Here is a 15,577-nt window from a genome sequence, read left to right on the forward strand (position 1 = left end):
CCAGGTGGTGGGGAGGGTCGCTGTGCCTAGGGGGCTGGGGGAGGGCACTGCCCGGACCGAGGACAGGGTCAGGCAGCGGGGAGGGCCGCAGCACTGAGAGTACTGCCCGGGGCTGAGGATGGGGCAGGCCTGTGGGTGGTCAGCTCTCGGAAGCCTCCTTCGCATCTTGCTGGCTTCGCTCTTGAGATGTCACTTCGCTGAGCCTCTGGTTTGTCGTCGGGTTGTTGTAAGCGTATAGCACAGCCCTGGTCTGGAGTCTTCTGTTCTTGGGAGACCCCTGGGCCTTTTGTTAAAGGAATTGAAGAAGTGCCAGCAGTGGTTCTGAATAGTGTATCATGGGCGGGTGACGGTGAGTGCACGTGTGTTTGTGCACGGCCACAGTCCACATGTTATCCTCATTGGGTTGGGTGCTGCACGGAAAAACAAAACAGAACAAATCCTCCCCTGAGGATTCCATTGTTGGACAAAGGGCCCGGAACAATCGAGGCTCGGGTCAGACTTTTAGGTAGCGTGGCACCCACAGCTGTGGCCTGTTAAAGATCAGCTTTCTGCAGTTTGGTAGCAGTTAAATGTCACTGGAATGTTTATGCAACTGCTTTGTAATTTGACAGGTGTCTCAAAGTTTTCAAAGTAAATGGATAAAATCTAAGTCATTCTTTGAATGTGAATCATATTCAGGATTCCATGGAGGGGAATAGACTTTTAATTTCTGTAATTAACTTGGAATTTTAAAAACAGAGCTGTGATAGTTCCAATCCTTTATGTTTTAAAAAATTTATTTCCATAGGATGACGTTGTAGAATGTAAATTTAGCTTTTGAAAGGACAGTGATTAACATACTGTTTACCCAGGTGATTCTTTAGAATTTTTCTGGAGGAATTTACTAAAAACACCTTTTCATAAATGCTCAGGTGGGGAGTTGGGTGTGGTGATATTTTCAGGTTTTTGCAAAATAAACACTAAACTGTTAAGCTTTTCAGTCCTAAGCAAATAGGGACGGCCTCAGCACTCACCGATGCTCTCCTAAGTGGAGCCCACCAGGGGTGAGAGAGGTCGTAGGAGATAAGGTCTCCTGTTTCCTTACCAGAATTTTGGAAAGGGTAGACATGCTAAGAGGAAAGCACCACGTGCATAGGGAAAGTCTAAGATACCCGTTTTCCCTTTAGTATTCCCTCTGTAGTGTTATCACGAATAAGTTACACTGATTGGAAGATGAGAAGGTTGAAATGTTTGCTCTTTGATAAAAGCTTTGATCATCAGAACTCTCAGATTGCATTCCCCGAAGGGTAGATCCTTTTTCCCTTGCAGCCCTCTCCCCGCCTAGCTGAGTGGTCCTTATGGGCGTGCCCTCAGTGATTTGGCCACTCGCAAGTGCAGCAAGACTTCATATGATGTGTGGAGAATTGGGGACATGAGGAAAAGGATGTGACAAATTCAGATTACTTCAGCTGAGAAACATTGCTTTAAGTAATTGTTATTTATAACAGTTGTCATCTGATTACTCAAGTATGACTTGAGAGCAATAATGAAGAGGAAAATATAAATGTAAATAAGTATTTATCTGTAGCAGGTAGTGTGCCCTGACCTTCCATGAAACTGGTATAATTTGCTGTATGCTTTAGAGACTGCATGGCCTTCTTTACATCTGGTTATGGAGACGTGAAAAGTTTTGCTGTTTGAGGCTATGTCGGTGAGGGACATGTACTTCAAGAATGTAGTGTTTTAGTGTTCAGAGTACTGGATCAGATTTAACGATTCCACCGTACATTGAGAGTTAACATTTTCCCTTTTAAAATAATGAACCTGTTGGACTCAACTTCTTGTATAGTCTGGTATATCCTGAGCATCAGACAGTGGGATATTTTTACTTCATTGCTTTATTCCGTGGAGAGCAAAATTGTCACCCTGAGGGATGCCCAAGTCCATTAGCGACAAATAGCACGTGACTACGTGTTCTCAGAGGGGAACATACTTTCTGTACACAGAATGGAAGGTGCTTTGTGCTCGAGTCACAAAGGACTTGTTTGGCTTATACTTTTTTTCTAAGGGGCCTAATAACTGCTTTGCCCCCTTGGAGATAGTCTTTAAAGCAAGTATTAATTCTTAAAAGGTGTTGGTGGTTCTGCTGTTGCTCTGGAGAGACTGGTGATGTGAGCTGGTGGTTTGAAATCATCTTTTTTGTTCATAGCAGTGATAAAGGACAAATCTGCCTCATCAATTATAATGGCTAACTTTTAAACTCAGATATCTAATTTGTAAAAACATGAGAACGCTGGCTTTCTTTTGACTCATCAGTTTTTTGTCAGATCGTTTGAAATTATCTTGGCAGCCACCAACTAAGAATCCCGCCTGGTGGATGGTTGAGTTTTTCTTAGGCTCTTGTAGAAGTTTCGGTGCGGGATTTTCACTTTGCTCCTCAAGTCCTGGCCGTTTTGAGTAAGCTTTTTACAATTGAGTATCCGCAGAAAGTTGACTTGACTTCAGAATTTTCTTAGATTCTTGGAAACATGAATAAATACTTTTTAGACAATTCTTTAAAATTTCTTTTTGGAAATCAAACTCATGTTTATCATTAAATCTCTAAATGTCTAGCTTATGAACTCAATAAATTTTTGTTGAATGAATGATGATTTTTTGGGGGGGATGGGCTTAATAAGTTGAAGTTTTCCCAATTTGGGGACTGTCTTAAGGCCCCGCTGGTTTTAAATGCATGTTTACCTAGGAAGTTGCATGCACACATGGCCTTTGTAAAGGGTTATAATGAAAGGTCATCACACTTGCTTCCCGTGTTTTCCTGATGTGGTACAGAAAGGGTTGATCACCGCAGGACCTGAAAACTGAGTAAGGATTAAAGGCCCAGAGATTATCCTTCATTTCTTTAAGGAAGATGAACAAACTGCTCTCCTTTAGTGAAGTGCTGTCTTGTGATAAACATTGGGACAAGAGGTTACACCATACAAGCATTTCGTTTTTGTTGATGTCATGTGCATATAAACTTTTTGGAGTGATGCCAGTCCTATTGCTGGGACGTTTGGCTCGTGGAGCCACTGTTAATCATTGGCTGCATTCGCCGTTGGCCTTGTATCTTTCTGGCAAACATTTGCATCCCTGTAGGCTTGTGAGGTGTAATGGGTGATAATTGTTTGACTTCCTAGGCAACAGCCTGCCGAGACCCAATCTGCTGTATTCCAGGGGGAGCTACCACAGTTATGTTGGGGCCTGGCCTGGTGGAAAGGAAGCCTATTTGCCTTCTTGTCAGCTTTTGTTATATTAAAACACATGCTTGGATGTGAGTGACAGACACTTAGATGGGAGTCTAAATTATAGGCCTTGCTGTTAGGACCAAGTGTATTTCAGATTTAAAGGAATCAGTTATACCTGATGGCTCTCAGAAAGAAAAGAAAAAGTTTCAAACCCAACCCTGATACAGACGGAAATTTAACTTTTTAGTATTTGGTTGTCATCAAGTAATTTTCATTCATTAGAAAAATAAGTGTTTTTCCTCTGTATTTTGTCTGGTCCCGTACATGGTATGTACTTGGAATGAAGGATATGTAAGTGGTCAGAATTCTTTTACTTCAGCTTATACAATGTTAGACAATGAGCTAAATAGATAAAACAGTGACAGAGTAATTTTAAGACCAGTAATGTATTAGTGAGGTACCTAAAGGAATTTATAGTAAGGGAAGAAGTTTGGGAAGAACTGATGAATTCTGTTAGAGAAAGGGGATGGGACCAGAGAATGGAGGTGAAATGAGTGCTTCCGGGTGGAGATGGGGTGAATGCAGAGGGGCCGGACTGTGGCGGGAGGACTGGGTAGAGAAGGCCTTCCTGTAAGCTGGAGGAGTTAGGATTTGATCTGAAAGGCAGTGGGGATCCATTGGAGCTGCTCAGTTATGGCAAGATTAAAATAACATTTAAAAGGATGAATAGGATTTGGCCGAGATGTGCAGAATGATTTGTGTGAAGGCCTGAATTGGTGTCGTACACCAGGACAGACAGGTGTGTTGGTACACAGTGACTTCCCTTACAGTGTGACATTTATGTTGTTCAACTCACGTTAGCCCAGAGTTTGAGCCTCTGCCTTAGAGACGCAAATTCGGTCTTGTCAGTCAGTATCTTGTTAATTGTGGGGCGTGGGAAAGCTGAACCATGCCCTTCCTCCTCCCCCGCCCAGCAAGAGAAACAAAAACCAAAAACACAACTCCTGCAAACAAATAATGAACCTTTATAAGAGATAGAAGGGTCAAAATTACTAGAATGCCAGTTTTAACTTAGAGTGGGAAATATATTGGGCAAGAGGAATAAATATGCACATCATCCTGTCTAGTGTGTGTTCTGCTTGTTGGCCACATGGCACATGTCATGTAGTGAGTTGTGAGTGTGGAATCAGAACTGGAAAGTTGGTTATAATGGTAAGAGCAGGCTCATGAGTATTCTCTGCTATTTCTCGTATCTGTTATCTGCGTGTTCTGGGCCAGCTGCTTTGCCTCGTCCATATAGCATCAGCAAAATGCCTCTGGTCCCTGCCCTCATCCCTCCTCACAATAGGGCCGTTCTTGCTAGAAGGGACTAAGTATGTGGGTCAGTCTGACCACATACTCTCTCCGCCTGAATTTCTTTTCTCTGTTTCTTCATTGGGGGCCACTCTTAAGGTGGACAAACTTTTTTCAGTCATTTTAATGATTTCAGTCATAGTGACTCAAGTCTCAGTGACTCGGGGCCATTTGGTATCTTTTAGGTGATTTTGCACAGCTTTGCTCTGATCTACTTTGTGAGGATTTTTCTATGCTATTAAAGGATGATTTTATATTTCGGTTTCCTTTTACCCCTGTGAGCTTCATACAGTTTGAAATAGACCAAGACCACTGCCAGGGAAGTAACCCAGGAGGCCAGCTCAGGGCTTCAGGTCTCCTCGCATGATATTCCGCTCTGAGCTTGCCTTGCTGCTTGCACAGTATTTCCATACCTCGGTGGCCTTGCAGCAGAGGGTTTGCTGTGGCAATGAAGCTACCGACCTGTGCAAAGAACAGGTGGCAGATGCAAGTCAAGACAAATGTGGGTGAAGGAGAAAATGGGTTTAGAGGCAGCTAGGAAGTGAAGGTCTAAAGGGGAGTTGATTTTCTGGGAAGATGATTGATTTTTGACAAAGCCACAGTCACTCATCCAAGAGGAGATGAATGTGGGCCAGTGGTTTGATATTGTGACTTTGATACTTGATTATGTCCAGAAATGTACATTACATTTGGGCAGTCTACACTAGAAATAATGGCTGTCTGATCTTGAGCAAGTCTGTTGAAAAAGGTAATAATTCATGCCTTAAGTTCCTTAGGATGTTGGTTTAGTGATTAACAATAAAATACCTAACATTGTGGTGTTATGCTAAGTACTTTTCTATGCAGTCCCTCATTTAATCCTCAAAACAAGGCAGGAATTGGATACCCTTATCCTTGTCATCTGGGAGGGGAAACAGGCTTCGAGAGGTGTCCAGGATCACATGTTTCCCGAGGGTGGAGGTGGGCCTTGTAGGGGTTTGACCACTGAGCTGACACACTTTTAACCCCTCCACTGCATTGCCTCTTAACTAGATAATTTATATGAAAGCAATCAAAAAAGCATGGACTTAAAAAAATACCAAAATAAACTTGAAATAAGCAGAGTAGAATGTGGCCTCCAGTGGAGAAGGAAATGGGCTGGACAGAGTTTTGGAAGGACGCCTGCAGACAATGAGGAATATAGAGGAAGGGGACTAAGAAACAGGAGAATTCAGACAAGGGTGGCTTTGAATCCTAACAAGTGTATTAAGGAAGAGGTTATTTATAGTTAAACGTCAGCGGAGGATACAGGTAGAGGATAGGAACTGAAACTCCTACAGGCCTTCCTTTTCTCACCCTCGGGTATCGCTGTAAGTGTCACTTCCTCAGAGAGGCCCTGGCATTAGTTGGGATGGGACAGTATAACATCCGTGAGTACCCAGTGCTTAGTATAATTTCTAGTGCATTGTAGGCCTTTGACATCTGTTACGTAAAGGAATTGCGGCTGTAGACCTTTGGGATAGAAGCTTCAGTCATACGTGTGGTTCTGCCCTCAGGGACCTCTCTGTCTAGTTGGGGAACTTGACAGTTAAAGCATAAATAACTTGCGTGTGCTGGTGATTGCCTCTCATGGTTGACGTGCGCGCTTTGGCTTGTGGTCCTGCCTATTCACCATCTGTCACATTCCCTTCTGTGACAGAAATGGGAACTTCTTGAGCAGGGTAGGTTTAGTCCTGCCTTCGCCTCCTCAGCAAGGATATAAGTCTCTTTTTAATGAGCACCCCTCCTTCCCGGCAGCTCTGCACCCTCATTTCCCAACACTCTCCACCATAAACCCTGCTCTTTGTGATACCAAATTACAGATTGCTCAGTGTCCTCATGAACGTGCCACATTGTTCATGACTTGGGCTTTTCTGTCTGTTACTCCCTCTGCCTGTTTTGCCTTTTCCTCGCCTGTCAAACTTCCACTGACCTTCCAAGTTCAGGGAGAAGGGTGGTCATCCAGCGATGTTCGCTTGTACTGCCCTCGCCCTGGAGCCGTTGGTCTCTCCTTCCTCTGTGATTCTGCCTTGGTGGTGGACCTGTCATACTGCTTTATGATGTTTAGTTCTCTCTCTAACAGGGACTGGGAGTGCTTTGAGAACACGGGCTGGGTCTTACCTCCCTCCTCTTTTCTCAGAGTTTAGCCCAATGCCTGACTCACAGGGAGTGTTCAATAAATAGATGCTGAATGAGTGAAATGATAAGGACTGACTGCCACTTATAAACTGGCAGGCTTCTCCAAGGTTTGTTTTTAAAAAGTTTATTTATTTGATATGAAAAGAAAGTTAAATACTCCTGTAGACAGAGTTCTCTTCAGGGAAGGGAAGTTTATGTTTGTATGCACTGAAATCTTTGGCTCGCTAAAGATTAGATGGAACTAATTTTGGAGGGAAGGTGAAGGACGACAGGAAAGGAAAGGCACAGTAAGGCAGTTGACGTCCTTCAAATGATTTAGGTCATCGTGATTATGTAAACTTTTAGAGTAGTAGATGAAATAATAAAATCGTTTAAGTTTTTGATTTACCACTTAGTAATTACTGTATGTATTAAATAGCAGTATATCATTTATTAATATAGAAGAATTGCTTTTGCCGTTCTTTCATTTTATGAAAGTTTTTGTGTAAAACTTTTTATTTGACATAGTTTTCCAGGACATAACGACATAACATATTCATTTCTTTCTAAATTGTTTGACGACGTACTTTTAACTAATTTATTCAACAAAAATGAATTGGTGCCAAGCAATGTGGTAGGCAATGGAAATAGAATGATTTACAAAACAGACAGAAATTCCTGTCTTCTTGGAAAGTATGATGATGGCACAAGAATTTTATCCAGAGACATATTTGATTACTTAATATCTGTGATATCCACAAGAGATTGATCTTATAGAATTCAATTTTTAAAAGGCTTGTATATGATGATGTTATTTGTAATTGGAAGGAAATACCCCCTAGGAACAATGGATGATAATGCTGATTACTCTGTTCTTACAATGACAGCTAACATGATAGCTTACATGTACCAGGTGCTGTGATAGAGCTAGAATGTTTTCATTCATTTTTAACCCGACACTCAATTTAGGAGATCGATGCCATCGGTAATTTTCATTTTGCAGCTGAGGACATTGAGGAAAGGGGACTAAATCACTTGCACAGAAGCTAATTGGTTGAGCCCGGGTTTGAACTCAATCGTATTAGTAATTTATTGTGCAAAGTAAAGCAATTCAGAGATTGTTCCCTTTGATGAGTGACTTTATGAAGGTTTGAATATAAAGCTGATGAAGAAATATCTGTAGGAGATGGTATAAAGCGTGTAGTATTGGGTAGTATATAGTATAGTAATTAGGATCACTCTTGGAGCCAGAATACCTGGGTTGTCGCTTAGCAGCTCTGTGCCTTAGTTTCATCATCTATGAAGTGGAGACAAGAATATTACTTACTTCATGGGGTTTGTGAGGATTAAACTAGATAGATTATGCAAAAACTGTTAGCAGAATGCCTGGTGCCTGGGAAGCATTCAAGAAGAGTTAGCTGATGCTCTTACTACTATTGTTATTATTACCTTTTTTTTTAAATGATTTTATTTTTTCCTTTTTCTCCCCAAAGCCCCCCGGTACATAGTTGTATATTCTTCATTGTGGGTCCTTCTAGTTGTGGCATGTGGGACGCTGCCTCAGCGTGGTTTGATGAGCAGTGCCATGTCAGCGCCCAGGATTCGAACCAACGAAACACTGGGCTGCCTGCAGCGGAGCGCACGAACTTAACCACTCGGCCACGGGGCCAGCCCCTATTATTACCATTTTTAAAGAGGATTCCCTCTTTCCTGAGGATTTTTTAAGAAAAAAAAGTTGCCTTGTATTCGGATGTATACCTTCCTTGCTTTCCTGATTGAATTTTCTGTTTTTGTATCAGTTTGGTGTTTTTGGCCAGGGTTTTGCTTGGGATAGTATTGGAATGCATTCTTTGAGTCTGTGCAGGGTTTTTAATGTTTTTCATTCAATCCTGTTGGTTGTACCTTCTGACAGATAGTTAGAGCCACCAGTAGGTGACATAGGAAGTCCTCAGTCTTGAGACGAGGCTTGCTGAAATGATGCTCTCCGGGGTGAGCTGCTTCCGTGGCAGGATCACAGCACTCACTAAATGATGGGAGGCAGTGAGGAAGGGAGGGGTCAGAGTGAGCTGAGAACTGTCTTGAGAGCAGGAGCAGCACAGCCAGTATGAGGCTAATCCTCAGCAATGGGCTGGTTAACTCTGTGTGAAGAGCGAGCCTAAGTTGTTGCTTGGCATCTCTCACCAAACATACTATAGATAGTGATCAAGGAAAGTCAATTCACGGGTCTTTTTGCTGTCATTTCGTTCAACTGTGGGAAACGCCCATGTTGGGAGCGTCTTGGAATGTGCGTAAGCAGTAGAGGAGAGGAAACCACTTTGGGTCAAGGAGAATGTAACAGCTAGAATTACAGATTAGAACAGAGTAAGAAGGCGACCACTACATAGCACAACTTGAAGAGGCTAAGAAAAGCTGTATCCAGACATTCATGGTTTTAAATTACTGCCATATTAGATGGAAAAAGTTGAAATGAATGAAGCATTACATTTAAGACAACAGAAAGAGAACCAAGAATAAGCCCCAGTAAATAAGGAAGAGGGAGTTAATGATGCGAACAAAAGCCAGAGAAGGAAAAAAAATGGAAATGATATCTAAGGTAATTCTGTGAGTGGGGAAGTATGGGAAGTCACTCAATAAAGGAGAAAACTTTATTTTAGCTAGGAAAAAAAAGAATGAGGAAAAAAGTTACAACCTTAGACTAGAAGACATTATAAAGATGCACCCCTTGTAGTGATAGCCAACAAAATAGAAATATTCCTATGGAAATATAAATGTTTTCCTCCAGAAGAAATAGAAAATCTTGGAAATTAATAATCATAGGACAGATTGAAAAACATGAGTTTCTGGGCCTGGACTGTGGGAAACTGTTTTCATACTACTATGGAACAGAAAGCTCCCTTACTGTTCCAGAAAACAGAACTATACTGAAGCATTCTCCTTTAAATTTCAAGGCCAACATAACCCTGATAACAAGTACTGACCAGAATAGTGGGAAAAAAAAGAAAATTATAGGCTAATGTCACTCATAAATATATGTAAGAACCCAATAAAACAAAAAAAAAAGTCTACTATAACCAAGTAGAATTCATTTCAAGAATATAGGAATAATATACCATTTCATATTTCTTTAATAGATTTTATCATATTGCCAACTGAAAGGAAAACTTATAATTGTTTTGCTAGATAAGGCATTTTATGAAATTCCAATATTCATGAAAATGCTAACTAAATTAGAAATACAATATAATTCTCTAATATTCTAATTGGCATTTTTCAAAATAATATCTAACATACTTAACAGTATGATAATAGCATAATATTCTTAAGGTCAAAATAAATTATTTTAGTAGTTTATGTGGTTCTTGAAATTTGTCAGTACAATATGACAAGAAAAGAAATGAGCATAAATATTGGAAAGGAGAAATGAAAACTTTTTTGCAGTTTATATATTCTGTGTGTAAAACCCAAGTGAATCATGGGATAGCCAATTAAAAAATGCCATGTTAAGAAGACCTTATTTCTAGTTCCTAATAATACAAAAATTCTGTTTCCTAGGGACAGATCTAGCAAAATATGTAAAACCTTTATGGATAAATTAGGGAACATTGAAGGATGTAAAGGAAGAGCTGAATAAATGGAGAGCTGTCACCATGGATATAAATGCTTGATATTGTAAAGATACAAGTTTTTCCCAAATACATCTATAATTTTGGTGAAAATCCACTCAAAATCCAAGAAGGGTTTTTATGGAACAGTTGATCCTAAAATTCATGTGGAAATGAGCATGTGTTCAAGAATAGCCAAAATAATTTTGAAGAACGAGTTGGGAAGACTTTCCCTACCACACGTATTTAAGCTGTTAAAACTATTTGGCAAGAATAGATAATTAGGCTAGTGAATTGATGTAAGCCAGTTTAAGCCCAGAAACTCGATATGAGTCAATATGAGGAAACTTGTCATGTTATAGAGGTGGTGGTTTAAATCACTAGGAAAAGGTGAGCCGTTAAAGAAGCTGGGCTGGTACATCCGCTGAGTGTCCATATGGGAAAGAACATAAGATTTCATTCCCTGTCTCTATACCATACTCAGAAATTCATTATAATGCATTATAGATAGACTTGAAGGCAGGAAGCCAATCTGTAAAATTTTTAGGAGAAAATATAAGCATTGTTGGGAAGTTGGGAACATAGAAAACAAATAATGAAAAGATTGAGAAATTTGCCTCCGTTAAAATAAACTTGCATACAGGAAAATATACTACAGTGGAAAGGCAAGGCTCAAATTGGTGGAATATGTTTGTAATGCATGTTTGAGAGACATTGCTAGTTGCCTACCGAGCCCATTCTTTACTAACACAGCCCTAATTTTGTACCCATTTAAAAATGGCTGTCTCCTTTGATGTCCTTTAAGGATCATCAGTTGTGGGCAATGACTCCTTTGATGTCCTTTAAGGATCATCAGTTGTGGGCAATGAAATAAATGTAAGCTAAGAATTTCTGTGAAAGCTTTACTCTCTGAATATGGGGTCTGGTCTTTTTTTTCCCCTCCTGCCTGGAATGTGGACATAGTGTCTAGAGCTGCAGCAGCTGTCTTGCAGTGAAGAGGTTGAAGCTGTGTGTTAAAGACGGCAGAGCAAGGGCATAGAAGCCTAGTTCCTTGATGACGTTCTTCTTTTTTTTTTAAAGATTTTATTTTTCCTTTTTCTCCCCAAAGCCCCCCGGTACATAGTTGTGTATTTTTAGTTGTGGGTCCTTCTAGTTGTGCTATGTGGGATGCCGCCTCAGCATGGCCTGACGAGTGGTGCCATGTCTGCGCCCAGGATCTGAACCGGGGAAACCCTGGGCTGCCAAAGCGGAGCATGCGAACTTAGCCACTCGGCCATGGGCTGGCCCCGATGACATTCTTGACTAAATGTGTCAGCCGTGGACCACCTACTCCCATCCTGGTAGTCATACAAGAAAAGTGACTTTGGTCTGTTCCAACCATTGTGAGTGGACTTTCAGGGAGAATTACTGAAAATAGCCTGTATCTTACAAGGATTAAAATTTAGATTATATGAACAACTCCAATAAATCAATAAGAAAAAGAAAGACAACCTAACAGAAAAATCAAGGATAACTGTAGGCAATTCACAGAACTGAAAACCCAAATGGCCAGTAAGCATATGAATCTCACTAATAGTTAGGAAATTCAAGTTTAAACAGAGATTTTTCCATATCCATCATAATATCAGTCTAAAGACATCAAATGTGGGGAAGATGTAGAGAAAATGTTATCATCATTTACAGAATATAAATTGGTACAACCACCCTGGAGAACATTTTGGCAATATCAAGTAAAATTGACTGTCCCACACTAGCCAGCTTTCCAGTAGGTGTGTGCCCTGGAGATGCCTGTCCCTCTGGGCAGAGACGTGGAAGAAGTGCTCACTGAGATGTTTCTAATAGCAAAATAGTGGAAAGCTATCCTTCAGTTGGGAAAAGGAAAGTTTATTTTATTTTATGATGGAGTACTATATAGGAGTTAAAAAGAATGACCTACATATATGAACTACATAGAGCTACATATATGAGCATAGATAAATCTGAAAAACTTAATCTTGAACTAAAAATGCAAAAGACTATGAACGTGGTGATAATATTTACATAAAATATGAAAGCAATACTGAAACTACGCAAAATAATGTCACCACCTGCAACCACTGAGAGGTATGCAACCTTGGCAAATATTTGCTACTCATCTGGAAGCCTAAAAATTGGTTTTTAAAATCCAGCCAATGTTAATTCATTGCCTGTTTTGTTCCCGACAGGGTCTTATTAACTGGGGATAATAAAACCAGAGCTGCTCCTTGACCAGTGCTATAATGTTAAATTTTTAAAGCTCTTTGCAAAACCTATTCATATATATTTTCACTTAATTATTCTAATTACTTTCTGAAATAATAGGCAGGCAGGAGTTTTATTCTAATTAAGTGGCAGTAGTTGGGATTTACCTTTCTCATTTTTTATAATAGTTTTATAGTTTTTTCAGACAATTTGACGTCTAGGTACACTTCATTTATGTAGCAGAACGAGGGATGTTTTCTTTTCTTTTTTTTTTTTGAGGAAGATTAGCCCTGAGCTAACTACTGCCAATCCTCCTCTTTTTGCTGAGGAAGACTGGTCCTGAGCTAACATCCTGCCCATCTTCCTCTACTTTATAAGTGGGATGCCTACCGCAGCATGGCGTGCTAAGCAGTGCCATGTCCACACCTGGGATCTGAACCGGCGAACCCTGGGCCACCAAGAAGCAGAACGTGTGAACTTAACCGCTATGCCACTGGGCCAGCCCAAATGAGTGATATTTTAGATGTAACTATGGTGGCTGTCTAATTTGAGTGATTCAGTGGTGAGGTTTTTTTTAAGTAAATAATGACCTACTAACTTATTCCCTTTCTGGGCTGGGGCGGTGTCTCTGTGTGTGTGAATACAGTTCTTAAACCTTAGTTCTTATAAAACTTAGTATGCACAAGAATCATCCGTGAAGTTACAAAAAACACACACAGATTCTCTGACACCCCCCCTCAGGATTCTGCCCTTTCTCTCTCTCCATTACTAGATTGATTTCTCAGGGGCTGTGAGCTTTTCTCGTTCATTTTGGCGTTCTCCACAGTGAGCAAGCAGCCTGGTGGGGGGTTGGGGTGTGTGTATGTGTTGTGTTTCCTTATAAAGTGTTTAATCAATGTTTGCAGGACGAATTCAGAGAGAACTTTCCAGAAATGAATACCTGAACAAAATTAGTACTATATTGTGGATGGAGAAGACTAGAAAGGATTTTAGTGCTCAAAAGTTAGATGTGTGCAAAAGTTAGATTGGTTTTCAGTTAACCTGTTAAGCATTATTTTCACTAGCAAGATCATTTAAAAACATGATTATAAAATTCCAGGGAAGGATTTTACTGGAAAAGGTGTAACAGAAAATAAGAGTATTATGGAGAAAAATCACATTATTTCAGACAAGTCTGCCAAGCCGGCTTGGAAGTTGAGTTTTCTTCTTAGAGAAATTGTTCTGTAGCACAGGCTACTGAGAATTGTTCAGCCCATTGGCAGCAACACAGAAAACTGCCCTTTTCACCCTTTCCAGCACACAAATGTGGAGGATTCATAGCTGGAATCTGTCTTCAAGAAACGCTGGCTTGATTGAAGCCAAATGTGTCGAGTTTTTCATTTGGACGCATGAAGGGCCTTTAGCGCTTTTCCCATATATAAAGTAAACCACGGAGAGATCCTAAAGCACAGAAACACACCAGCAAGCAAACAACACACCCTCAACTGACGGTGAGTAAATCCAGATGCTAACTTAACCTCTTGGGAGTCAGTCCGTCTGGGACTCGTGTGCTGTCCCCCGGCCCCGGCGTTGGCCGTGCGCTCTGTAATACCGCGACTGCACGGCACGTCCGCGCTGCACAGAGGGCCGTGGGACGGCCGCTGACCGAGTCTGCTTCCTTCATCTCTTTTTGCTGTTTAGAAAAGTCCAATTATATTTTGCGATGGGTTTTCTAATGGCATGAGAAATTTAAAAAATGTGACAGTGGTAAGGAGATCCCTTAGTTTTCATCTACCTCGTATCTGAAGTAAACTTTCCCAGGCGGAACTTTCTGAGGTGGGCCAGAAAAGCCATGTGTTTGAACAGTGAACTTGAGCGCTTCCACTGCTCGTGCCAGACCTCTGGATAACCTTGGGGCAGTTGCTCTTCTGTTGTTGTTTACTTACTCTAAAATAAATCGTGTGAAGATGTGGACAGTGAACTCAAGAAATGCTTGTTCTGTTTCTCTGGTGATTGTCCGGCAGGCTGTTTCATGCTGGCCTTGAACAGCCTACAGGCCACCTCAGACCCGCGGAGGAAACAGATCTCCAGCGAGGGAGGCCCTTTCTTCTGCTCCTTCCGTAGACACTTTCTCATAAATGTTAACAATTAGATGGACTTTGAAGATGCTAAGTGGTAAACAACCATGTGATGGCTCTTTGATATTCTGTTTTGTTTATGGAGATGAAAGATGGTCTGCATTATTGTCAGTTAAGGCAGCAGCAAATGAAAGCTTGTCTGCAGTTAGCGCTTGCTCCATGTGCGTGTTATCTATTTAAATTGGAAAGATTACCTAAAATAACAGGCTGTGCCTTTTGTGCTTAGATCCAGGCAAGCGAGGCCTCTTACCTACTAGACATGTAAGAATTTTCCTTTGAATTTTTAATTTGGATTCTTTAGTTTCCCTTCCAGATTTCTTCCCAGTATAATCTATAGGATTTATTTTGCTGGAATAACTTAGTGTACCTTCGAAAAGGACTTCTGAACTTGAACATATTTTAAGTTAGTGTTGATATTGGACTCTGTTCTTTGGATTACTTCTATTAAATCAAAGGAATGGTGTGTGTAGTTGAATCGCGGTTCCTTTGCTTGTCCATTGCCTGTGTGGTTTTTGGACAGTTTCTGATACTGTACCCTTTGGAGAGGTGGCCTTTGCGTCACTACTGGAACTTGTTTGAGGTTGCAAGTCAGTTTTGGAGACAGAAGATGCTCCCTGGAAAATACAGGGCTCGTTTTCTTTCTCAGTCTGAATTGGGAGCTTGGTCTGCTGGATTGAATTTTGGCGTTTGCGTCCCAGGGCAGGGCAGTGTCCAGCTTCATTTTGTGAGTAACTGCAGATGCCTTTCTGCCATTTGGGCTTCTTTATTTATTTATTTATTTATTTAAAATAAATGACCTGTCTGAAATTTTAAGCCAAATGAGACAGAAAGGAATTCCTGGTTTTCAAGTTTCTTCTTTAATTTTGCATTCAAAAGGCAATTTCGGCTTTATTTTTAGAAATTAAATGTTACAGCTGTTGAGTAATTTACCCCCTCCTCCCCTCAC

At 40.8% G+C, this 15,577-nt stretch overlaps 1 protein-coding gene across 12 annotated transcripts in view; it reads left to right on the forward strand.

Annotated features, from left to right (window-relative positions):
* Positions 1-15,577, forward strand: part of EPB41L2 (erythrocyte membrane protein band 4.1 like 2) — a 203,543-nt gene that overhangs the window by 31,597 nt on the left and 156,369 nt on the right. The window contains exon 1 of one of the 12 annotated variants that reach the window (XM_046677725.1): positions 13,936-14,004. The exons of 10 other annotated variants lie outside the window; for them this stretch is intronic. The gene's annotated coding sequence lies outside the window, so the exon portion shown is untranslated. Of the gene's footprint in view, positions 1-13,935; positions 14,005-14,539; positions 14,669-15,577 lie in introns of those variants that run through there. One more of the 12 variants, XM_046677719.1, reaches the window with a different exon arrangement.

The sequence above is a fragment of the Equus quagga genome, chromosome 11, assembly GCF_021613505.1.
Source record: "Equus quagga isolate Etosha38 chromosome 11, UCLA_HA_Equagga_1.0, whole genome shotgun sequence".
NCBI lineage: Eukaryota > Metazoa > Chordata > Mammalia > Perissodactyla > Equidae > Equus > Equus quagga.